The sequence below is a fragment of the Cydia splendana genome, chromosome 23 (genome assembly GCF_910591565.1).
Source record: "Cydia splendana chromosome 23, ilCydSple1.2, whole genome shotgun sequence".
Classification (NCBI taxonomy): domain Eukaryota; kingdom Metazoa; phylum Arthropoda; class Insecta; order Lepidoptera; family Tortricidae; genus Cydia; species Cydia splendana.
In genome coordinates, this window is record NC_085982.1 from 1,664,404 (window position 1) to 1,690,517 (window position 26,114).

General features: G+C 38.4%; 1 non-coding gene across 1 annotated transcript; it reads left to right on the forward strand.

The window, feature by feature from the left end:
• Window positions 1–8,213: 8,213 nt before the first annotated feature.
• Trnan-auu (transfer RNA asparagine (anticodon AUU)) lies at window positions 8,214–8,286 on the forward strand. Its single transcript has one exon. It is a non-coding gene; the product is annotated as a tRNA-Asn (tRNA).
• The last annotated feature ends 17,828 nt before the right edge of the window (window positions 8,287–26,114 follow it).

Sequence of the window (26,114 nt, forward strand, 5' to 3'; positions counted from 1 at the left end):
AGGTTGAACTATTGTGACACCGTATACGGACCGCGATTATTGGCACGAACTCAGAAACTCATTCAGCGCGTGCAAAACGCCTGCGCACGTTTCTGCTTCCATATTCCCCCGCGAGCACATGTAACGCCATTTCTGAACCAAAATAAAATTTTACGGATGTCAATGCGTCAGAAATTACACCTATCCACTTTTATGTTCGGTATCTTAAACAGACAAATGCCCTCGTACCTTTACGACAAGTTGACTTGGCTACAAAGCTCCAGGTCTGTGGAGGTCAGGCCCTCCAAGATTCTTGTCTGCCCTATGCATCATTCAACCGCTTTTCGCGGTAGTTTTCGATATGCCGCTACCAAATGCTGGAACCTCCACGCACGTTAAAAAACCATTAACAGTTTCAAAGAAAAATGTCGAATGCTATTATTTAACTCTCAAAACATTTAGCGGCAGCATCAATATCTTAAAGTTCCCTCCTTTTCTTTCTTAAATTATCCTCGTTTTTCTTTCTTACTGTTTTTACATTGGGCAAAATTTAAATATTTAACTTTCTTACGTTTAATATGTTTTGTTTTATTGCGGTAGGCCTCATAATTTGTTATTTTCTTAGTTACTGCTATGTTTTACTTCTTCCTCTCTATGTGTTGTCTGTTTTTAATTTTATTATTGTCTGTATACCCAACTAGCTTTAAATCAGCTGAAAATCAGCGCTGCGGCTTGCCGTAGCATTAAGCTGAGTGGGGGTCCTTTTAACGTCCATCTGACCTATATCTTGTTTTAATTTAACTGGTTATGTAACTATGATGACGTAAATAAATGTATTTTCTTTATTTCTTTCTTTCTAATGACAAAATTTTGATAACGAAGAAAATAAACTGTCAAACTTGAGTGAGATAGGTAGGAGTTTTCAAAAGTAACCAGACCGTGATGACAGTGGTGACATTCAATTTGACACAGAATATCGGTACCTAGTTTAGTATTCTGATTTTAGGGTGACCATGCATGTCGTAAATAAATTAATGACTTTTTTCAACACGACTACAAAATTAACGTTAACTTCGCTAATACTGATACGAAGTAGTTGCTTATAATTTACGAAATGCGCAGTGTTAGTCCTGCTCACGTCTCCTGAATCACCTTGTATGATGTCAGTCGCACAAGTATTTCGCTCACATCATTTTAATTTCACAATGTAAGTGTGAATTCGCCTCCCGTGATCGCCCCGGGTCCATTCTAGACGTAGAGTAATCGTACACTATTTTTTCTTCGCCCCTTACATTATACTGTTATCTATTGTACGCGTTTTGGGGCAAAAATGCGTGTATTTTAACATGTTTATACTTCGTTTTATGGTTCCGTAGATAAATGATAAAGACGGAACCCTTTTTCTACAGTTTTCAGTCAGTACGTTTGGCGCAGCCATTTTAGAAATAGCAGTTGCTTTGGTAAAAACTAGTGCCTACACCAATTCTAGGCTGCTAAAACGAACCCTGTTCTTTTGAAGGTGTATGATAGGTAGGTACATAATAACGAAGGTACAGTCAGCAGCAGAAGTTGCTAAGCGGGCCAGGTGTTCAAAATGATCTTGACGCGACTTTATTGTTAAGAGAATAAGGGCGTGTCAAGGTAATTTTGAACACTTCGCCCGCTTAGCAACTTCTTCTGCTGACTGTACATAATATGTTATTAAACTTTACGGAAACGCACCACGTACGACGATATTTTATCGTTTTTTTATGAGTGTGTCGTAAAATTTGGGAGATAAAAAATATATTTTGTAATCGTATCCTTTCATGCGTGGAGATTAGCTGTCATTAAAAATGTCAAGATTGGACCGGTGTAGATAATGTTTTTTCCAGTTTAACTTTAAGGGGGCCCACTGATTAACAGTCCGCCGGACGGAATCGACCTGTCAGTTAGAACAAAAAGTTGACAGTTCCGAACAACTGACAGGCAGATACCATCCGGCGGACTGTTAATCAGTGGGCCCCTTTAAGGTGCCGTAGGTTCAGCCAGCAGAGTTTTCCCTTAAAATTTTCAACGTAGTTACGTAATGTGCTTATTATAGCACATGGTGTCGTAATGGAGCACCAGATGTACTGTAAAACTGATTAATCGACTTTCACATCTAAACAAATCACGAACATAATGATAGGTCTAAAAAGAAGCATTAAAAAATAACTATTATTGCACAAAAGCTCTACTTCACTTATAAAGGTTCCGTCACACTGGCGCGTTTTCCGGGCGGGGCGTAAGGGCGGCGTGAGCGTTTTATATGTAAAAGCGGCGCGCCCCGCTCACGCGCTGCCCGCAAAACGCGCTAGTGTGACGGAGCCTTAATAGTAATAAAATAAATGGACCAATCGACGAAAATCTTTTATCTCTATATTTATATAGAAATAGCTGGACAGATCCCTTAATATCCCATAACCGAAACGTTCACGCTTCAAAAAACTAGGATCACTTTCAAAATCGGTTTATTGCCACCCCCCACCCCCCATGGGAAAGGAGGAGGGAGGGGGTACAGGTGAGAACTAATATCGCAGGCACGGATTTTAATTACGTACACTCCAAACAATGGAACAAAGGTGGGGAGGATACGAAGAGTTTGTAAGTAATATGAAATGTTTTTGTCAAGCCACCTTACCATTTACTTTTTTTCGAAAAAAACACTGACTTTTGGGTTATTTAGACTCAGAATAACGAGTCATTCAATAAATGAGATAAAGAAAAAAAGTGTCCCCAGTTTTTCATACAAATTTTGGTTGTCAGTTTTGTAACGGTCCATACAAAATGTACATATGTGAAAATGCGTTACAAAACTGAAATTTTTTTGGGACCCATCTTTTTCTTTTTAAATCGATAGTCCTCGTGATTCTGAGTAGAAATAACCCAAAAGTTGATGGATTTTCGAAAAAAAGTAAATGGTTCACTTTTAAGTGAAAATGCCCAGGTATCTGCGAGCAATACTACATTTTTTTTATATTTATGAAAAAAAATTCACAGTTTCAGTTTTAACCAACTTTAAATATTTGCATTACTTTATTTTTGTTTGCATGCCTTATGGATGCTCATAGCGACATCTACCGTACGAGGCAAACGAGCAGACGAAACGCCTGATTGTAAGCGATTACCGTTGCCCATGGATACCCGTAACACTAGAGGGGTTGTAAGTGCATTGCCAGAATTTAAGATGGCTGCCGTGTCACGCGCAACTCATGTAACTTTAAAAAATGAGTTTAGAGAAAATTTCATTTAAGGTTTTAATGATTCAAACCCAAGTAACACACAAGCAGGATAATAGAGTAAAATTATCATCTTATTCAAATTAAGATTGCATAAATTTTGTGTATAAGCGGTGGAAATTACTAAATTCGGAATAAGAAAATATGTGGGCCTAGTGGGGCCTAAATGCTGAATAAAATTGCATAGTATCGGTTTTGCATATTAAAGCTGAATAATACTTATTTCTTACACAGTTAGTCAGACATTATTCAGCTTAAAGCATTTGTGGTTACTAAAAGCTGCATAATAGCAGCATTAGCAGCAATTAGCTGTATATATTTTGTGTCGTGAGATATTAAGCAGACAATATTAAGAAAAATGTGATAGTGGCTACTAAATGCTGAAAAGAAGCGTCGGTGAAGACTTTCAACTGTATAAAAGCGGTTGCAGTTTCTGTTTTAATGCTAGTTTTTGAATAAAGGTGGACGCTATTACTGGAAGCTGTAATGAAATCCACATATTATTTGTTATTCAGTAGCTGCATATATGGGTTAGTTATGGCTTTTATAGACATAACGTCTGAATAATAAATACTAAAACAACACTTATACTTAAGTTATAGCGATTTTAGTACACATATACTATCTTTTCTTGCTAAAAGCTGCAAAATGAACGCAATGAGCAGCGCTATTCAAACTACTGCTTAGTATCAACAAATGCGCGGTGGAGAGGGTTCCGTAGCTTTATAAGTTTATACACGGTCAACAGTGCTACTTGAGCCTGTTTGCTTTGAGCTTGAGCGTGGTTTTATTTTATTTTGAACGCATCTTGCGTATTTATTCTTTAATCCAACCATTATTTAAAAAATCGAGGTTTAGTTTTCTTAACAATTCTCTTCGATTGGTTATTTTACACAAGATGCATTGTCGTTTTAATGACGTAAAACAATTGCTAGCTACCATCGTAAACACTGTTAACTGACCATTTGCATACCTTACTGCAACGAGATAAAGTTTACCAATGGCCATTTAAGGTTGTTGCTAGTTTGCAAACAAGGTGGCAAATGCTAGTTATTGATATGGTTGCATTAAAAACTTGTAGACTGGACTGGGTATGTGAAAAATAAAATAATCACCCCCATTAAAATATAGCGAAATCGGTTCTCCTGTCGATTTTGAACGGACTGTTTTTAGGTTTCAAGTGGGTCTACTCATACCCATCCCACACTATACTCGTACTCATACCTAAACAATACTGCCCATACCAAACTATACTTGTATTCATACCCGTGATACCCGCTACTAATATACCCGCACCTTCGCACCTATACCATATTCATATTCATACCATACTCGTAACCACACCATACTCATACTATACACATCTTCGTACTCACTTCGTACATCTTTGCGTATACCTTTACCTACTACATATTTGTCGGAACTGATAACGGAAAAAATAACTGTGTAGTCTGCCGTGCCCCCAGATTTATCATATAACTTAAATATTATATCGCGTTTATAATATTAGTAGGAAGTAGGATTGAATATTGCCCGTGTTACATACCTATAATGTTTCTCATCAAACTAGTGAGGATCTATGTGGTTTTTACCATTTGTGTATAGAACCCTAATATGCTTTAAGATTGCGAAAACAATTACTATTATACTGATGTTATTCAAAACTTGTTGTTCTAAAACCATTAGTATCTAACATGTAGCTTAGTAACGCGAATAATGTGAATGCCTATTCAGAAATTTAGCACATAATAGCTGTGGCAGCAGCTTATATTCAGCACAGTCGGACGCCATTACGGTTGCTCATATTCTAACCTCTAAAATTAAATAGGAATTTAAAATGAACTGAAAAACCCATTTATATTCATTTATAAAACTAGTTTTATCGTAGCATAACTTGTTAAAGTACATTTTCTATCACTAAAACATCTAAACACCGCAAAAAAATTACAAATTTAAAAGTGGAGTACTACATTTTCTATATTTACTTTCTAAACAGTGCATTATTTACGCGGCGCTTTAAAATTTTAAATAAAATGTATATATATATTAACAGTAAAGTCGCATGCGCAATGAAATTGATGTTATGTAAACATCAAATCAATATATGGGTAATGTCCTCCTTATTTTGTATTCACTTCAGACACTACACTTTGACACGAGTTCACAAATTAAAATGGAAGACAAATCATACACAAATAGCTGAATATATTTTCTGTAACAATGCACTTTTGAACCAAAAGCTGCATAACGTGTGACTAACTGAGTCATTCTATACAAAGCTGGATAACTTTGGTTTAATAGCGGTATAGAAGCTTTTGACAGCCTCTATACAAGTGTTATTCAGCGATTCAATGTGTGGGCACACACTTATACAGCTATTACATTACTGTTATTCAGTAATAAGCGGCGTGGGCTAGCCCACTTTGCGCCCAAACCTTCTGTATAACGTCTGTATAAGCGCTTATACAGACGTTATACAGCTACCTTATTCAGCATACAGTACGGAATGCTCTATTATTCAAACAATATTCAGCTACTTTTGTGTTACTTGGGAAGCGTCAGGTGACAAGCAAAACTCACTAATTAACACCACAAGTTCATAGCCAAAGTGAATATTAGTACTTAAATAAGGTTAACTTTTGTTTAATTATTTTTTAGTAATTAGTGATTTTTTCTTGTCACCTGACAACGGTTCATCGTATTTTTTTAAATAATATAGTTATAGGAAAAATGGAATCTTGATTTTTCCCTGATATCTTCACACAACTTTTATATCAGCTACTCCACAGCCGGCCCTGTCCCGAACAGATATCTCCTATTGAGTGCTATAATTCCGCTAAAATTCAACCGTTCCAATAAAACTCTTATTGGCTCGCAGCCAAGACTTTACATAGCTCCTAATAGCCTATTGTCACTGACTAATGAGTTCGCACAAAGGTTTTCGTTCGATAATGGGTGCTGATATATGGGTGTCTTTGCCAGTTTCATTATAAGGGTCTTAGGTCTTTGTTTGGTTGGGTTTTTGGATTCGGGTTACCACTGTGCAAGTGCAAAAAGAAAAGAAAAACCGGCCAAGTGCGAGTCGGACTCGCGCATGAAGGATTCCGTACCATTACGCAAAAAACGACAAGAAAATCCCGTTTGTTGTATGTGAGCCCCACTTAAATGTTTATTTTATTTTGTTTTTAGTTATTATTGTTATAGCTTTGCGACAGACAGACAGACGGACAGCGGAGTCTTAGTAATAGGGTCCCGTTTTTTCCCTTTGGGTACGGGGCCTTAAAATTACCTAAAAGCTATCAATTGATTCAGTATTGCAGTACCGGAGACATCCCACAACCGTGTGATGTGGCACAAAAAAACTAGGAGGGCTGACCCCAAGTAAAATGGGATAAAAGCCAGGACCAAGAACAAAAAGTAGGAGGCAATCGAGCGAACGAATCGCCTGATGGTAAGTAATTACCGTAGCGCAAGGACACCTGTAACAAGAGGGGTTTGCTAGATTAAGATCGGAATACGCTCTTTTATTTAAGCTCCGAAGGTCACTGACTCCCTCACTTTAACTTTATGTATAAAATAAATAAAACTGATTACCATGTTCGACTTTGTACACTTGACTCCAAAAATGCGACAGCACTCGTCCGCGAAGCATTATCAGAGGCACTTACCCCACCAAACCATGTCCGAAACAGCGTTGTTATTATCATCGCATTAGAGTGTAGGCGAGATGGTTGCTCTGCAGAACCAGCATGAAACCAAGCTGTTCAAATATCGCGATTAACACTCAAAATGTTTCATTTTTTATCATCTACGAGGCAATGAGCGGACGAATCGGCTGATGGTAAGCAATTACCATAACATTGCCCACGGAGACCAGTAAAACCAGAGGGGTTTGCTAGTTTAAGATCGGAATACTTTTCTTGAAGTTTTGAAGGTCGCATCAGTCCGGAAATACCACAGAGTCCTGATTTTAAGCTTTATGTATAAAATAAATAAAATAGATTACCATGTTCGACTTTGTACACTTGACTCCAAAAGTGGGACATGCACTCGTCCGCGAAGCATTATCAGAGGCACTTACCCCACCAAACCATGTCCGAAACAACGGTGTTATTATCATTGCTTGAAGGACGACTCACGCTAGACCGGGTCGGGGCCGGGCCGGAGCTTCCGGCGCTTCGTTTTCTATGGAAAGCACCACGTGATCACCGATCAGCCGTCATAGAAAATGACATGTCGGACGCCTCGGCCCGGGCTCGGCCCGGTCTAGCATGAGTCATACTTCAGAGGTTACCTATGCGAGATGGGTCGGCAGAACCAAAATTACAGAAGGTATACGTACAGCGAGCTGCAAAATTGCAGGGGCGCGGTATGAATGAATTCATTCATAATGTGGCCAAATTCATAATGGAAAAGGTACCTAAACTACCTAAATAATTCTCACCGTCACGGCTCCTATGCCTGAAGGTAGCATTCAAACTTAAGGGGCCCACTGATTAACAGTCCGCCGGACGGTATCGGCCTGTCAGTTAGAACAAAATTTTGACAGACCGAACAACTAACAGGCCGATACCGTCCGGCGGACTGTTAATCAGTGGGCCCCTTTACATTGTGACATCAAAATGATGTCAGTCGCCCTTGCATCTCGCTCGAGCCATTAGTACATGTAAGGACAGCGAGCGAAATGTACGCGCAAATTGTCGTTTAGATATAATTTTGATGTGACAATGTAACGGCCGTATTCGAACAATGCTTATAAGAAGTCACAGCGGTACGATACCGATCTGTCAGTGTCAAAAGTGACGTTTTGTGGTTGAAGAAATGTTCGAATAGGGCCGTAGGTAAGTTTGAATTGGCCTTTTATTAAGCTTAGAATAAATTTAAAAGTGGAAAAATTACTGTCTTGGGTGAGACTTGAACTCACGGCCTCTGGATCGATACTCCAGATAGATAGATTTGCTGGCTATGGATGAGGTCTTGGTGGCTCAGATCGCAGAGCGCTGGAGTATTGATCCAGAGGCCGTGAGTTCAAGTCTCACCCAAGACAGTAATTTTTCCACTTTTTAATTTATTCTAAGCTTAATAGCATCGTTCGTAGACGTTACTGCTTGTTAAAAATTAATAAGTGTTCCGTGAACAAAGTTTTATACGGAACACTAAAAATTGGCCTTTTATGCTTGCCGGTCACATTTCACTGGTTATACTCGCCCGCGCGCGCCAGCAATGTGGATTCCCGGCCTACGAACTGTTTTAACGACTTGCATTAGAGCTGCAACTTGTTAATAGCGGCGGAACAAGCTCAAACATGCCCGTTCTACAACTTGTTTCATTTTGAGTTAGAATTGCTAATGCGTCAGCTAAATCTGTAGCTATTTATATGTCAACTTGAACGTACATTTGACATTTAAACTATCGGGCCAATTCGAACGTGCACTGACATCTAACCGATATTAGAATGATATTGGAATCATTCAGATCCCCTAGTGTAAATTTCATTCGATAGGTAGCGTGACGAGCGTTTGCGTTTGCTTTTTAGGTAGGTATGTCTATTTTTGTATGGGATTTTGAACAGCGCGCCAAGCGAGACGTTTTGGAAAATCAAAATCCTATACAAAATGACACTTAAAGCAAACGAGTACCTTACGTCAACGGGTTTCGTTATCGAATGAAATATCGAAAGAAATGTAACTTTTGACACTGACAGATCGGTATCTTATCGCTGTGATATTTTATAAGCATAGCTCGAATCGGGCCGTATGGTTATTTAAGTACATGAAGACGTATTCACAAGAACTACAATGAGAATCGCCTCGTAAACCCGCGGGGAGCACATCAAATTCTGTCAGGTCCCGGAACGTTCGCATTGTTTGCCGGGACGGGAATATATTTCCGGACAACTTTCAACAAAAAATAAGACTATGTTTGTTTAAATGCTTTGGTTGAACTGAGTGAACAGAAAAACAAAGAAAAAGGAAACTTTGGGCAAAAAGCCACGGTAACTGTGCTCCAACAGTTTAAAGCAGTGGTGGGCAAAGTACGGCCCGCGGGCCAGGTGCGGCCCGCGAAAGGATTTATCTGGCCCGCCGCCGGTCATTTAAAAAAATGTATCATATGGCCAGCAATATAATAAAAATACATTTTTGCTGTAAATCTGGCCCTCCTCTGAAATTCCTTCAAGTTTTGGCCCCTCGTGAAGAAAGTTTGCCCACCACTGGTTTAAAGGCTCAATACATTCACAAACGTAAGAAAAAACAATAGCACGTCACCTGCAATAATATGTTACACTTCGAAGGCCGCAAAAATATGTGACACGCTCTTATGGCTCTACAAATAAGATCGTGTCAGATATTTTTGCGGCCTTCGAGCTAGAGCTAAGTAAGTATTTATATATTTAGGACTAATTACAGTAATTACGTATTGTGGACTATAGTGGTAGTACTGAGGGCTTACCGCAAACCACGTTCGACGTGTTGCGTCTCAGTTGCACTTGTAAATTCGTACGTAAGTGTGACAGGGAGGCACCACGTCGAACGTGGTTCGCGGTAGGCCCTCTGGTCTATAGTTAGGTGGTGTTACGATACTTGATACTCGATAGGGTGGTACCGTAAAATGGGGTGAGTAGGCGCAAAACTGACATTCAAACCTCGATAACATTTTATTTTTACATATGCAAACTGAATGGTGTATATATATAATAAGTGTTCCGGACGTTTGTATTTTAGTTTTTATTTTATTTTGGGTAGTTCCATTTCATAACTTTGACGATAAACATCAAAACCCACCTGACCACGTAGTCCCTCGTATTTGGGGTGAGTTGGGTTCTCATACAAAGGTGATTTTGGAAGATTGTTGGATCGATTTTTTTTAATCATGAGTATTACTATACCTCCATTTTAAATAGGAATACATTATTTTTGTAGCAGTAGCCTTTAAAATTCTCACCCCCCTTTCAACCCTTCTCTCCCCATTCCTAACCCAACTCTCCCCGTGAACCCTACTCACCCCATTTTACGGTATTCCAGCTGTCCAATTTCTTTGTCCAATGTCAGTGCGTTTCACTCTCTCATTAAAGCAAAACGTGAGACGCAATACACATTAGACAAAGAAATTGATACTGAAATACCATCTATACAAAATCTTACGACAAAACAAAACAAAACAATGGAAACAAGCCGCACCCTGAAAATAAAAAGGGCTCCGTAGGTTTTATGTAAACTTTACTCTAAGCCGTCAGCGGACGTACTAAAACCGGGCTTCCCTATGATTTCATGACTTGAGAGAGGATATGGAAGGATACCTTAACCTCCTGAGGCCCAGTGACGTCATCTTTTGCAGGCAAATTTTAACTTTAGCACTATATATACACGGTGGCTAAAAAATAAGTGCATTCCCGTTGCCAGGGCGGTTTTGGGATTATACTGAGCAACTTTTACTATGGGACCAACCCCGAAATCGCGAAAAAACAATTTGCCCGCCCATAAAAAATAGACCAGCCAAAATGTATGAATCACAAAATGTTTTTTTCGCGATTTCGGTTTTGGTCCCATAGTAAAAGTTGAACAGTATAATCCCAAAACCTCCCTGGCAACGGGAATGCACTTATTTTTTGGCCACCCTGTAGAATTCAAATTCTATGTAATAGATTTATGACACGGGGCTTCCAATGGTTAAGGTACCATTCGGATTATGACTAAACCAGCAGTACTGCAGCAGTATTGCAACGCGACATTACTGCCGAAAATATCAAAATCTGAGCAGCAACATCGATTTTGTTGTTGTCGTAATCGATATTTTTTCCCGGATTTTTGATATTTGCGGCAGCATTGCATTGCTATTCTAACGATTCGTAAGCTTCTGGTAATTTTCGGTAGCTCAGTTGGTTAAAAGCGATCGGACCGGTGTTCCGTATCTCTGAATTTTCCAATTTTTGTAGTATCGCTAGCAGACGTTTCTGCTTGATAAGAAAAAGTTTAAAAAACCAAATATTACAGTTTTACAACGCTATCCTTTGTTTATCTCTCTCGTATCCCCCTTTACCCACCATTTCCCCTCCCATCTTAAACAACATAACATTTGTTGTAGCATTTTGACTGATTACTCGAAACTTATCTTATGATAGATGACCGTTGCAATTAAGAACGTTTTAAAAGTTTAAAAATACCCGACAGGGATCATTAATCATATAGGTACATAGCATCAGTTAAATAAGGATATTTGTTTTGTTCACATTGCTCTCTCTCTCTCTCCTCAGCATTCTTATTCCCCTCTGATTGTGGGGTCTGCTTTCCTGCTCTTTTCTCTCCACTTCGCGCGATCGGACGTGTCGTCTACTGAAACGTCGCAGGCCCTCGTGTCTTTTGCTATGGTGTCTGCCCATCTCATCTTCATCTCTCATTTGTTTACATTGCTCCTGTAGTAAAATACAGAACCTCTGTACATTGCTCCTTTATTTAAATACAGAAATAGTGTAAATTTCATTCGATATCGTGACGAGCGTTCGCGTTTGCATTACTGCCGTGTCACGCCTATCTCCGTTAACTCGAGTTACATGAGTTACGGATAACCAGTCTAAATCGTCTTAAAAACCATTAAAGAAATATCTTCTAAAAGAAAATTTTGAAAATCTTCATTATTTACTGAGAAAAGCATATGACTAACTCATGTAACTTCATTTTTTTGCCGATGGCGTCAGGCACAACTCAGTTAACTTGAGTTGCATGACTGACACAACCAAAATATCACCATCGTTTCTTAAGTTGCCGGAGTTAGGCATGACTGGCCGAGCGCTTGGTTTATACGACAACAATATTGGTCAAGTAATACGTGTCACGTTTGATCACGCGTATGTCATGTAACTTGACTTACATGACTTCGTGTGACCACTATAGTATATAGATAGAGATATAGATATAGAGTTGATCTTACGGAACCAAGATTTAATTCGAATAAAATGAAAACTATTCAATTATGCGAAAAAAAAATTAAAGGGCCTATTCTGTGACCATATTTCCTACATGTAGATTAGAAAATATAAAAAAATTACGATGAACCGTCAACGATAACAGCATTTGAATCTTTAAAACTTTAAACGTAATTATCTCGAAACTCAACTTTTAAAGTTACATGAGATGCGCGTGACACAGCAGATTACGTCTATTTTTGTATGGGATTTTGAACAGCGCGCCAAGCGCGACGTTTTGGAAACTCGCAATCCCATATAAAATGACACTTACCGCAAACCCGTACGTCACATCACGGTAACGAATGAAATTACATTAGGGGTAAAAAGTGACATTTTAACCACTAGCCATACTCTGCGTACTGACTTTGTAGGTCATACTGAACAACTTTCATTTTGGGACCAATGCCGAAATAGCGAAAAGAAATTTAGCTGTTTCATACATACCGGCTTATGTGATGCCGCTGATTTTTATGGGACAGACAATCTTGTTTCGCGATTCGGCATTGATCCCATAATAAAAGTAGTTCAGTAGTAAAGTCACTAGGTACCTAGTACCTACGCAGAGTATGGCTAGTAGTTAACATTTCACCCTGTATATTTTCTTGACGTTCAGGCCAATTTGAACGTGCTCTGATATCAGAATGGTATCTGAGTGATGTCATTTAAAAATAAATAAATAAATAAATAAATAAATAAATATTAGGGGACATCTTACACAGATCAAACCTAGCCCCAAACTAAGCAAAGCTTGTACTATGGGTACTAGGCGACGATATACATACTTGTATACATAAATACATACTTATATACATAGAAAACAACCATGACTCAGGAACAAATATTAGTGTTCATCACACAAATAAATGCCCTTACTGGGATTCGAACCCAGGACCATCGGCTTAGCAGACAGGGTCACTATCCACTAGACCAGACCGGTCGTCAATTAGTGCGTACGACTCGCTCGCGCCACTACGTGTATCTACCGGACGAGTGAAATGCACATTACCAGGCGTGGCTCACTCCGCGATTTCGTCGCTTTGCTACAGGTAGCTAAAAGTACATCCGTTCCACACCAATTTTGGTGGTTAGGCATAAGCCGCGCGTGGCGCTGTCGCCACCTAGCGGCCATATCTGTCCTGATCGTAACAGACGCGTTTTGTTAGAGAGTGAGTCTTCTGTGCCTAGTACTATTATTTATTCTGTGACATTACATAATTTAGATGTCATTCTGATATCAGTGTACCGCGTATGCCTGTTTGTTACCAACATTTGGTAAATAATAAGCAGCTTTTGATTTACCTACACAAGTTTTCACTTTATTTCCATTAATTTCACGCGGGGTACATGCGTATTTATCTGAAAATATAAATACGAAAAGAATATTCAGTTGACATTTCAAGAATCATTATTTCTTAAGTAGTACACGAAAATAACAAATTGAACTTAAACATAAATAACTTCTGAGATCTTTTTTAGGTACAATTTAGGCTTTAGTATGTATTCCTAAAACGTACCGGTATAGTCCTTGTATCGGAAATGTCAACCCACAATTTAAGTACATATTACGATATTTCGAAATATCTTCCCTAGCTCGCGATAAATAATTTTCCCGAGAATCAAGACAGATGTCTTTCCTAGCTTGCGATACCTAAATAATTTCCCAAGAATCGAGACAAGGAATTTCCAAGAAATTGAACAATTGCCGATCCTCCAGTTTGGTATTTTAAAATAAATAATGTAAGGTTCAATGTATATAATCCATTCACTCCATTCATTCCGGACTACAACAGATCTTTTGTGTAGTTCTTAAAAGGAACGCTTTCCGATACAAAGAGTATTCGCATCAGTTTACGAGCACGGGTGAATTAATGACGGTTTCCGCGATCGAGATTTTCACTAGATGGCAGCACCGTGACGAGAGGTCTTTTTGACAGCTGCTGTCAAAACCCACCAATAAAAAAAACATGGTTAAACATGATTGGTGGATTATGACAGCTAGACCGCTCGCCACGGTGCTGTCATCTAGTGAAAAACTCGATCGCGGAAACCCTCATTCCTCAAAGAAAAACCAGGTACTAATAGTCTGTATCTTTAGGTATTTAAAAAATCGGGCAAGTGCGAGTCGGACTCGCGCACGAAGGGTTCCGTACCATATAAAAAAAAAAACAAAAAAAAAAGCAAAAAAAAAAACGGTCACCCATCCAAGTACTGACCACTCCCGACGTTGCTTAACTTTGGTCAAAAATCACGTTTGTTGTATGGGAGCCCCATTTAAATCTTTATTTTATTCTGTTTTTAGTATTTGTTGTTATAGCGGCAACAGAAATACATCATCTGTGAAAATTTCAACTGTCTAGCTATCACGGTTCGTGAGATACAGCCTGGTGACAGACGGACGGACGGACGGACGGACGGACGGACGGACAGCGAAGTCTTAGTAATAGGGTCCCGTTTTACCCTTTGGGTACGGAACCCTAAAAAGAGTAAAAATATCTATCCTCAAATAGCTTCTTAAGCCAGTTGAGGGTAGATGAAAACATTACATGATCAAATAACGTAGGTTAAAGTCAGGTCGTTCAGTGACAGATCCAGGTGGTTTTATATTTGGTTGGTTAATCAATAAATGTTATAACTACCTACCCGAAAATGTACAATGTTATGTAAGTACCTAAAGATATTGGTACTAGGTGGAAAGATTCGCTGGCTATGTGGCTTGGTGGATCAGATGGCAGAGCGCTGGAGTATCGATCCAGAGGCCGTGAGTTCAAGACTTATTAATTTATTCTAAGCAGGGACTGATACTGATACTCCTGATGCAAGAGAATCTGCTAGATTGAGAAAGTTATATCGGTAAGTATTACTATCTCACTCTAACATATAGCTGCGTCTTGCGCTTGTAGGACTGCAATTAGGATCGTGAGTAGGTAGGGTAAAATCGCCTTCAGATATATCGAAAGGCTAAAAAATATCTCAACAAGCACTTAAACGTCTTGATAATAGAGGCTTTGCTCAGATATTGAATGAATGAATGAATGAATGACTGAATGAATGGATGAATGAATGAATGAAATAATGAATTAATGAATGAATGATTTTATTCACTTGAATACATAATATACAGCGCATGCACTTATATACTATATTCTGCCATTTGGCATGTGAAACTTGAATGATATACATATTCAGAACTTAAGGCCCTAGCTCTGCTATGCTTACACACAGCAGATGCAACTTTGTATTTGTATTTGTGAACATCTCGGCAGCTCCGATATAGCTTATGGCGACTGTACTGCTAAAATTGTAACGTTACAATTCAGGGCGACGTCCAGGGGCGTATTTTGAAATTTGGCGCCCCGGGCCAATACGTTTCGCCGCCCCAGAAGTCAAGGAAGAAAAACAAAATGCAATCCGCCAGGGGCGGCATGCCGCCCCTGGGGGTTGGCATTTGCCGACCCTGGGGGTTGGCATTTGCCGCCCCTGGAGGTTGGCGCTCCGGGCCATGGCCCGGATGGCCCTAGGGTAAATACGCCCCTGGCGACGTCGCCAATATTCGTACCTCGACAGTGTACTTATTGGAAGAGAATGCGACGTTACAAAATAAAGTAAATAGGTACCTAATATGAACTTTCTGACTCGCACAGTTAAACTATGGAGAACTGTCGCCCGCTAAAACTAAAACCGGCCAAGTGCGAGTCGGACTCGCGCACGAAGGGTTCCGTACCATTACGCAAAATTATCGGCGAAAAAATCACGGTTTTTGTATGGGAGCCCCACTTAAATATTTATTATTCTGTTTTTAGTATTTGTTGTTATAGCGACAACAGATATATATCATTTGTGATTTCAACTGTCTAAGCTATCACGGCTCATGAGATACAGCCTGGTGACAGACAGACAGACAGACGGACGGACAGTGAAGCCTTAGTAATAGGGTCCCGTTTTTACCCTTTGGGTAGGAATCCATTTTTTTTTGTGTGTTATAATTCGTTAAGCGGTGAGAATATCACCCTGAGTTCAGTTAGTAATTCATTTGCTATGAGCAAAAAGAATAGATAGTATAGAGGGGTCCTGTCATTGTAAATTTTGTAGTCACAGTAAATTTACTGCCATCTATCGACACACGACTAAAACTCAAAATGAAAACGTATAAAGTTATCAAAAAATGTATATATATGGATAAATGATTTTATTATTTTTATATCATTTTGATCCATGTTCATTCAACTAATATCTATGTGTTAAAATTGTTAAATATGAAACGGTGTCGTCACGCCATCTAGCCGAGGATAGGCTAAAGGTGTGTGCGCCATCTATTCGAGAATGACTTTTGCTTCAATTCCGAGGCACGTTTTTTCCTTAGACTTTATTCGTCTTATACGAAGTTAGATATGTCTTTGCTATGAGTATCAAGTTTCGATGTAAAGTAGCGAAGAGCCTCTATAATTTGGCTTGTTATATTGAATGCCCGACATCTGACGTAAATTGGGTAATTGGGTGTTTCATAAAAGGGCCATACAGATGCAGTTCATAATTACCGTAAACTTTGACCCACATGAAAACCTCATTTAAAAGGGTCTAATAAAAAAAATACGTGAAACGTTAGGTAAAAATAAACTCTTGTCATATTTCCATAATTACAGTGCTACTGCTATAATATAACCTAGACCGAGTAAATCTCAATGGGCAAAGTTACCCTTCAGGGCTAAAGTACCCCGATTGTAAGGTATTGATTTCCATCGTATTTTCTTGAAAACGTTCGTATTTGTCTTGCTATTTCTGTCAACCTCAGTACTTACTTTTTGTAAGACTGACTGAAATATTTAGCAAGACACGTTCGTAAGTTTCCGTGAAAATACGATGGAAGATACTACATCTGTACTACATCTTATTGTATGTTTAACAGCTCGTTCGCTTTCCTATGGACATCGCATAGTTAAAGAAATCAGAAGATATTTTTTACAGTAATGCAGTCGACTGCAGCAGTAGGTATTGCAGCGCTACATCACTGTCGACTGCATTACTGCCACAAATGGCAAATGATGCCCGGATTTTTGACAGTTGCGGCAGTAATGCAGTCGGCAGTAATGTCGTGCTGCTATACTGCTAAAGTAATGCTGGTGCAGTCTGAATCCTAAGGCGCCATTCATTTATTACGTAAGACGATTTTTGCCAGTTTTTGACCTCCTCCCACCCCGTTTTTGTAAGAAAAAATAGCTCCCCCCTTTATTACGTAAGAATCGAACAGAAAAAAATTGTACACGTTTGGTTTGCTTTAGTGTTTATTTTTTCAAAAAAAAAACAACGGGTTGCACTCCGGGAGTGCCGGCAGAAGTGAAAACTCAATGACATTGTAACAGTTTTTCGATCAGGTCACGTGTCCGTCTTACGTCTTACACTGTCGCGCGTTTAACATTTTTTCCCCATCACAAAAAGTGCACAGCGCAGCGCCGCTAAAGAAGTTTTCACTTCAAAAATATTTTTGGAATGTTTATTTGTACCTACAAAGGTACTGGAGCCCGTTTAAGCTAACTCTGCACCGTGTTTGATAGCATAGAGTGTGGAAGAGTATTACCTATTTTAAACGTCATAATTTCATAGAAATTGTGATCTTACGTAAGAACTATGAAAACCCCCAAAAAAAAAAGATATGTTCGACCCCCCTCCCCCTCCCCTAAATCGTCTTACGTAATAAACGAATGACGCCTAACGGTAGGTACCTTTATTATCATCTGGCTGACGGGCACAATATAACAACAAGAATTTGATTCACCTACATACTTCAGTACTGCGCGGTTTCAACCATCATGTGATGCTACAGTCGCTATCAAATATATCGGAGCGGTCAAGGTACTCACAAATATCTGAACACGCCTCTATTATCAAAGCGTTAGAGTGCGTGTTCAGATATTTTTGAGCACCTGGGCAGCTCCGATATATCTAATAGCGACTGTACCTACATCAAACACAACTGACCTAAAATATATTCACATTTAAACCTAACATGTCCATATTCTTAATCACGAAACCGCATCTACCAATATCCGTGTTACATCCGGATCCGATACCCGGTCAAGCCGGGCATGTATTGATAAAGGTCAGAGTTCGGCCGTACACCGATTTATAACGACTGGAACTGCCTTAATATATGTTGGCGGCCGATAGTAAATAAATTCCTAGACATATCGTAAAACGCGAAAATCATTGTGTCGTTCTATTTCTGGACAGTTTAAAATGGTTTTTATTATATGGGCACATAAATTACTGGGTCTATTGGACCCTGTGTCCCCCTTAGCGACAAAGTGTTTGAAACTAGAGCGCGACTGTCCAAGTGTTAATATAAAGTCAGTCATTTAAAAGTCATAAAAGATAATAGCGCAACCCTTTTTTATTTATTCTGCTTAATTTCGCTTAAATAATAGACTAATAGAGTTAGACCAAGATAAATCTGCAACGATTTTGATAGCAACCGCAGTGCAAATGTTATTTTAAACGTCAAACTTCTATGAAATTATGACGTACGTATAAATAACACTTGCACTGCGTGTGCTACCAAAATCGTTGCAGACTTGTCATGGTCTAACTCTAAACAATTTGTCTATAAAATTGGTGACAATGCGCTTTCCAGTTATCCGTACCTTTAATCCGTGTTTGAAGGTCGGGTGTTCGAATATGCTGTTTTTACATAATTTTCTGCACCATTTTTGTGACAATGTATCGGGTTTCAAATTCAATTTGGATATCGTGTTATCGTTATGGAAAATATTCTTCGCATTCGCTGTTTCTGTGAAATACAGGGTGGAACATTTCTAGAGACTGAGCTGAAAGGATCTAAGTGATCTACAGTCGAGTTATTATAATCGTAAAGGTGGTACCTAATTAGGTACCTATTATTCTCTTTAGACTGCTTTTAGAGAGTATTGTACTTCCTTCTTCCTCGCGTTATCCCGGCATTTTGCCACGGCTCATGGGAGCCTGGGGTCCGCTTAACAACTAATCCCAAGAATTGACGAAGGCACTAGTTTTTTTTAGAGAGTATTGTACGACTTATTTAAATTATTTATCAAAATTCCAATTAAGCCTCTATAATCTGAGTCTGAAACATGTAATCCGGTATACGGGTAAAATCCGGGTATCATTACTAATGCAGTACACTTTTCTGGAGCCTTATTCTGAAATGCGCATATTTTGTATCGAAACGAGGTTGAAAATGTATTAGTTGTGTGCTACTTTATAGAAATGCCACATAATGTGACATCGCCATGCGCTGATATTTACATAAATAATATAGCCCTGTAAAGGTACGGTTGCGAAAAACATTCAATCATTAATTTTGAAAAAAATAATAATTGTAAGACATCCTGTATGATGCACAATCAAGCGTTTATCGATTAAAACAAGTATGTTTTACAATTAATGTTTATTATTTGAAACCTACTAATAATCAGCCCAAAGACAGCATACATATTTTAAACCCCTGTAATCCGATACCCGGATGAAAACCGGGTATCACATTACTAATTCAATACACTATTCTGATTACTTACGTACACACCTACATTATATCCGGATATATAGGGTGTATGTCGGCTAATATACATTTTATATGCCATGGCGTGAGAGCAATTTACCCCGGTTTATCCGCCTAAGTATAAACAATTGGCGCAAGTCATAGGCGGATATAAATATGGAGCAAAAGGTTCAGTTTATTTGACGATTAAAAGATATTGAAGCATGACAAATAAGTACCTAAATGTTGAAAAACTGCCGTTCTGCTATGCTTAGAAATAAAGAAAAGTAGAATAAATCACTGTATCGGTCGAGAGTCGAACTCGCGACTCTGGGATACAAGTCCATCGCTCTGCCATCTGACTTTTCTTCACCGTCCATCCCATCTGACAAACCTTAATAATGTGTAGATAGAAAGTACCCTGCCTACGAAGCTGGAAGTCCCGGGTTCGAATCCTGGTACAGGCCATTCATTCGTGTGTTTATCACGAATATTTGTTTCTGCGCTATGGATGTTATCTATATACATAGAATATAATTATCTATAAAAGTATGTATTTTGTTGCATAGTACCCATAGTACAATCTTTGCTTAGTTTGGGAATAGGTTGATCTAGGTAATTATTCAGAGCCCACTGTGTCCCACTGCTGGGCAAAGGCCTCCCCCCTCTTCTTCCACTCGTCTCTATTTAGTGCAATATCTGGGTAAATAAAAAAAAATGGTTGTCTGTAAAGTCGGTTTACGGACGATAATTTTACGTGATAACGTCATAAGAAAACGTGGCCGTAACGTTACCATGGAGATCCGTCCACAACGTTACCATGGAGATATGTCCACAATGAGACACTTTTTCGTGCATGCTAACGGTTCATTGATTTATAAGACGTTATCACGTCAAAACCGCGAATCGCTCATGACATGCACCCCGCAAAGAGTTGACCCCGCCGACCCAGATGAGCAGCCTCCTTATTAAAACTTGTGCTCTTTCGCTTTAGATATTCCAACAAACGAACATATTCGTTGTTCCGGCGATATTGAGAGTTTGCTGTGGAGCCGCAGTTTGCTGGAGATTTTATAGGAACAAGAAAAGTTACGGCTCGATTCGGAAAATGAATTAGATTTCTACTAGACTTCAACAAGTTACGATACGGATAATTTAAAGATTTGTAAGATAGATATGTCAAATTGACGTTTCCGCGATTCTGGAGGTCCTCTTGAACGATTTCGACAAGTTATGACTTAGATATCCAAGTCACATCTAGTCGATATCTAATGTAGATCTAGTTGCTCTCAAGATCTAGTGATTATCTCGAAATCCGAATAGGCCTGTTAGTTTGGCGTGATCAGAACTATAAACTAGTGGCTCTGTGAGCTGTAGACCTCGCGAGCAGAGTTTAAAACTGAATAAATGTATGGTTCCGTTGTTTTGAAGAATTTAGAGAATCTAATTTTACCATAAAAACTTAACTATCAATTGCTTACAAAATTCGGGAATTGGTTTAGAAATGCGACCTGTAGAGTAGAACATATGGACATACGAAACAATTTTTGGCTAACAGGCCAATTCAAACTTACACTGATATCAGAAAGACATCTAACTGATGTCATTTAGTTATCGTGCATTTCACTCGTTCTTGTCCGTACATGTATTGGCGCAAGCGAGACGCACGATGACTACTAAATAACATGATAAAAATATCATCCCGATGTCAGTGTACGGTCGATGCCCCTTAAGTATACACGTCGCCATACTAATTGTATAGAAAAGTGGATAGAGTTAGACCAAGAAAAGTCTGCAGAGATTTTGACAGCACACGCAGTGCCAATGTTATTTGTGCCAGTGTCAAAATCTCTGCAGACTTTTCTTGGTCTAACTCTACCTATGTTAGGAAACCAACATTACCTTTGAATTAACCTGTACGGTTACCATCAGTTTGTCACTGACATAAACGCCGTCGAGAACGTAATTTACTTTCTATACATCCCGTTTGCACTAATATGCGAGTGCGAGCGAGATGTATAGAAAGTAAATTACGTTCTCGACGGCGTATATGTCAGTGACAAACTGATGGTAACCGTACTGTAAACTGCTTCGTGCGCGAGCGTGGCCCATAATTTCCGAAAATCATTTTTTCTTCGAGGCAATTACTCCGTTCTCATATTTTGCGTTGCCCATAATTTCCCGAAATCATTCATTCTCGGTAGCAATTACTCCGTTCCCATATTTTCCCAATGGTTTTCTTCCGCAATCGCCTATTTTTAATATTTTTAAATTAATCTTTTCCTTATAGTTTTCGTTCTTTTAAATATCTAGGATAATATTTTCTTGTTACTGTATGTTAATAGTGTAGTAATTATATTTGTTACTTGTAGGTATTTCACATACAACAAATATCAAAAACACTAAAATTAAAACATAATCTAAAAAACTACAAGTAAAAAACCAAACGCTGTCAGCCAATAACTCTAACCATACCTATCTCTGGGAGCAGATTCGTTTTTAGGGTCATCAAAAAAAAAATAACCCTAACCTACCTATCTCTGGGAGCAGTTTCGTTTTTAGGGTCATCAAAAAAAAATAACCCTAACCTACCTATCTCTGGGAGCAGTTTCGTTTATACGGTCATCAAAAAAAATAACCCTAACCTACCTATTTGAAAAAAACCTGGTTATTTTTACCACTAGCATTAAAAAAAAGAGAAAATATGGAGATAGAGAAAATTTAGTTAATGAAAAAAAAACCTACTGGTTATTTTAACTACTACTGGGATTAAAAAGAAAAGGGAATAAATTGAGAAAAGGAAAATTTAGTTTATGAAAAAATGTACACGAAAAATTAAATAAAGCGAAGAAATTCCACTGGGAAAAAATGAGAACGGAGTAATTGCCTCGAAGAAAAAATTATTTGCGGAAATTATGGGCCATTTTAGCGAGGCGATCCAAATTAAAAGGTTCAAAGTCTAACTAACATTATTGTCTAACTAACATTATTGTTAGTTAGACTTTGAGCCCGGGAAAGCGCAACGTACGGGCAACCTACAGCTAGTTCTAGCCCTAGGCAATGTTAATCCCTGCGATTTATGGATGGTGACCGCCCATGCTATAAACGTAAGTGGAAATTGACTCCTGGAACAGCCATGCCCTTGAACTAAAACCGCTAAAAAATGTTCAAACAAAAACTCAAACGAATACGCTTACCTCGCGCTTCGCGCTCGCTTGATCAATCACCAATACGATGTTTAAGTGCAAAAAAAAAATTACATTTATTGGGGATCGAACCGGGTACCTATTCCCATATGCTTGCTTGTAAGCGTCTTTCCAACTGCGCTATGATAGCATTTAGATGAGCTGACGAAATTTGGTTACTTATTCTCGAGTAAGAATTTAAATATCTAATCTAAAGAGAATAAAGTGTATAGGGGACGTGCATGAACTATAGGGGGCAGCACAGGAGCCGTCAGATCTTTGGCGCGAAGCGTAGATGTGTAGTTTATGATTCCGATGTAGCCCACGAGATGGCAGAACCTACTATGTACAAGGAAACGTACTTACGAGAACGGTAGATGGTAGCACTTGCTTTGGCAATGTACATGTGCACATATGTTTCCGATTCAGGCCACAAGATGGCAGGCCCTCCAACGCGCACGGTCCCTATAGTGGGCGTGCGTGAACTATAGGGGGTAGCATAGGAGCCGTCAGATTTTTGGCGCGAGGCGTAAATGTGACGTTTATGCTTCCGATGTAGCCCACAAGATGACAGAACCTACTATGCATAAGGAAACGTACCTACAAGAACGGTAGATGGTAGAACTTGTTTTGGCAATGTACATGTTTCCGATTCAGGCCACAAGATGGCAGACCCTCCAACGCGCACGGTCCCTATATGTAGTAGAGGGTTATTGTCATACTAAATTTTGTAGTCACAGTAAATTTACTGCCATCTTTCGATACAGGATTAAAATGAAAATGAAAAAAAATTATCAATAAATGTATATATGTATGGATAAATGATTTTTTTTATTTTTAGAAAGCCATATGATTTTGACCCATGTTCTTTTACTGATATGAGTAAAAATTGTTAAATATAAAATGGTGTCGCCATCTAGACGAGCATAGGCCAAAGGTATGGCGCCGTATATTCAAGAATCAAATTTTCTTTAAAGCGCAAAAAGCCATCATCTGTTGCAAAAAATAAACGAATGCGCTTAGCCCGCGCTTGATAAATAAAAAATACGATTTTTTTCATTTTTTCAAAATAAAAAAATAAAATAAAAAAAAACAACAATTGATACGAAATTTAAGTATAAAAAAATACAAAAAGTTATGTAGCAGCATACAATTACTGGGGATGGAACCAGGGACCTCCCTATGCAAACAAAAAAGCGAACGTTTGCAAAATGCGCCATGATAGTTCTTACTAAAGCTGACGAAATTTAGCTACTCATTCTCAAGTAAAAACTAAATATCTAAATACCGCCGAAACCAGTGATACAAATTTTCTGAATTTTTGGCCTATTAATCTATAAACATATATCAAAAAGAAAAAACTCTTATGATATCGATACGACTATTTGTTTAGGCGCCAAGTATCACGACTCCGCCATTTTTAAAAATTTCCAAAAACCGGATTGACAAAAAAATTTTATTTAGTCATAAAATTCGGTCACAAAATTTCACGAGAATCGGTTAAGAATTGCGACCTGTAGAGGAGAACATCCGGACATACGAAAGCAAAATGCCCGAGTCAAAACGTAGACCTTCGCTTCGCTTCGGTCAATGATCACGATATTAAGGAAATGCATTTTACTGAAGTAAAAATCTTATAATGTTGTGTGAAGAGTAAAAACCGGACAAGTGCGTGTCGGAATCGCCCACTGAGGCTTCCGTACTTTTGAGTACCTATTTGTTGTTATAGCGGCAACAGAAATACACCATCTATGAAAATTTCAACTGTTTAGCTATCACGGTTTATAAGATACAGCCTGGTGATAGACAGACAGACGGACAGTGGAGTCATAGTAATAGGGTCCCGTTTTTACCCTATAGGCACGGAACCCTAAAAATTAACCGGAATCCAATTACGATCTGTTGCAAATACATACAATATAACAAAATAAGGAAAAAACGAGTTCGTTTTTAACTTCAGCTTTTGAAAAACACTCTTACCAAGTATAGTCTGGCAAACCAATTTTGTCAGTAGAAAAAGGCGTGAATTATAAGTGGTACTGGTGCTCGACGCGGTCCCAGTACATGTCATCTTGAAACTTAAGTCATTGTCAATAGAGGTGACAGCAGGGTGTCATCTATTGGGCATTAGCATGTCGAGCACTAGTACCACCACCTTAGGTAGATTATCTAATGACGGGAACGACTATATTTTACAACGCAATTGTTTGAGTCTCTGATAATCTCCATAAAGAAACCTTTTCCAAGAATACTCGTTATTGCAAATCTGAAACATGTTAGAAATCCACTCCCACTATTCCCTTTAAACCCAAAGGCCACAAAGCACCCACCCGGGTAACCGTTTGCGCGAACCGGATCATACCGCTCTAAACCGGATTATCTGGGCAGGCGGGCGGTTAAGCCGATGTGTTTTTAAAGATTTAGTTTTCACATAGTTTGGTACATTATGTTTTATTTTGATGCGTGATTTCTTTTTAATATAATATTCAATTACATAATGGCTATGTATTCAATAAAAAAAATACAAACATAATACTTAAGTACCTACCTTATAAAATAAAATAACTAAAACTAAACCTAACAAAAAAATAAAAATCCCTAAAACCTACCTTCTAAGCCTAGGCCCCTCGGCAAGGTGCCCATCGCGCAGGCAGCATTCCCGCGCTGTATAGCGATGGCAATCTTTTGCGCGAGAAAGCCGCCCGCGCGAGAGTCCCCTTTTGCCTCCCTTGTTTGATGGCTATGTATAATTTCTTTTATGTAATGTGTGCGCAATAATTACGTAATATATACATATTGGGCTAGGTCACCCATGCTATGTTTTATTACTTTTTAGGTACTTATTATTGTTAGATTTATTGGATTCATTTATTTACAAACAAGATAGGTATATACAGTGGTATTACTCAACGAAATTAATAACTAGCTTATGTTTTGTAGGTAGTTTTAATTTTAGATTACCTTTTATTGTAAGTCTGATATTAATTTAGTAAATTTATCCTAAAATTAAATTAAACTTACAAGAAATTTTATATGATAAAACACGATTTCTTTGTAATACACACACATTTGAATTTTAGTTAAAAAAAATTAAAATTAAAATTTAATCTGTTTATTTCATTAAAAAAAAGCATGCATATTTACAATCTTAAATTAAAAAGATTTAATCTTAAATTAAATAGTATATTTCGTAAATCTAGTGATTATAATTGAAGAAGATT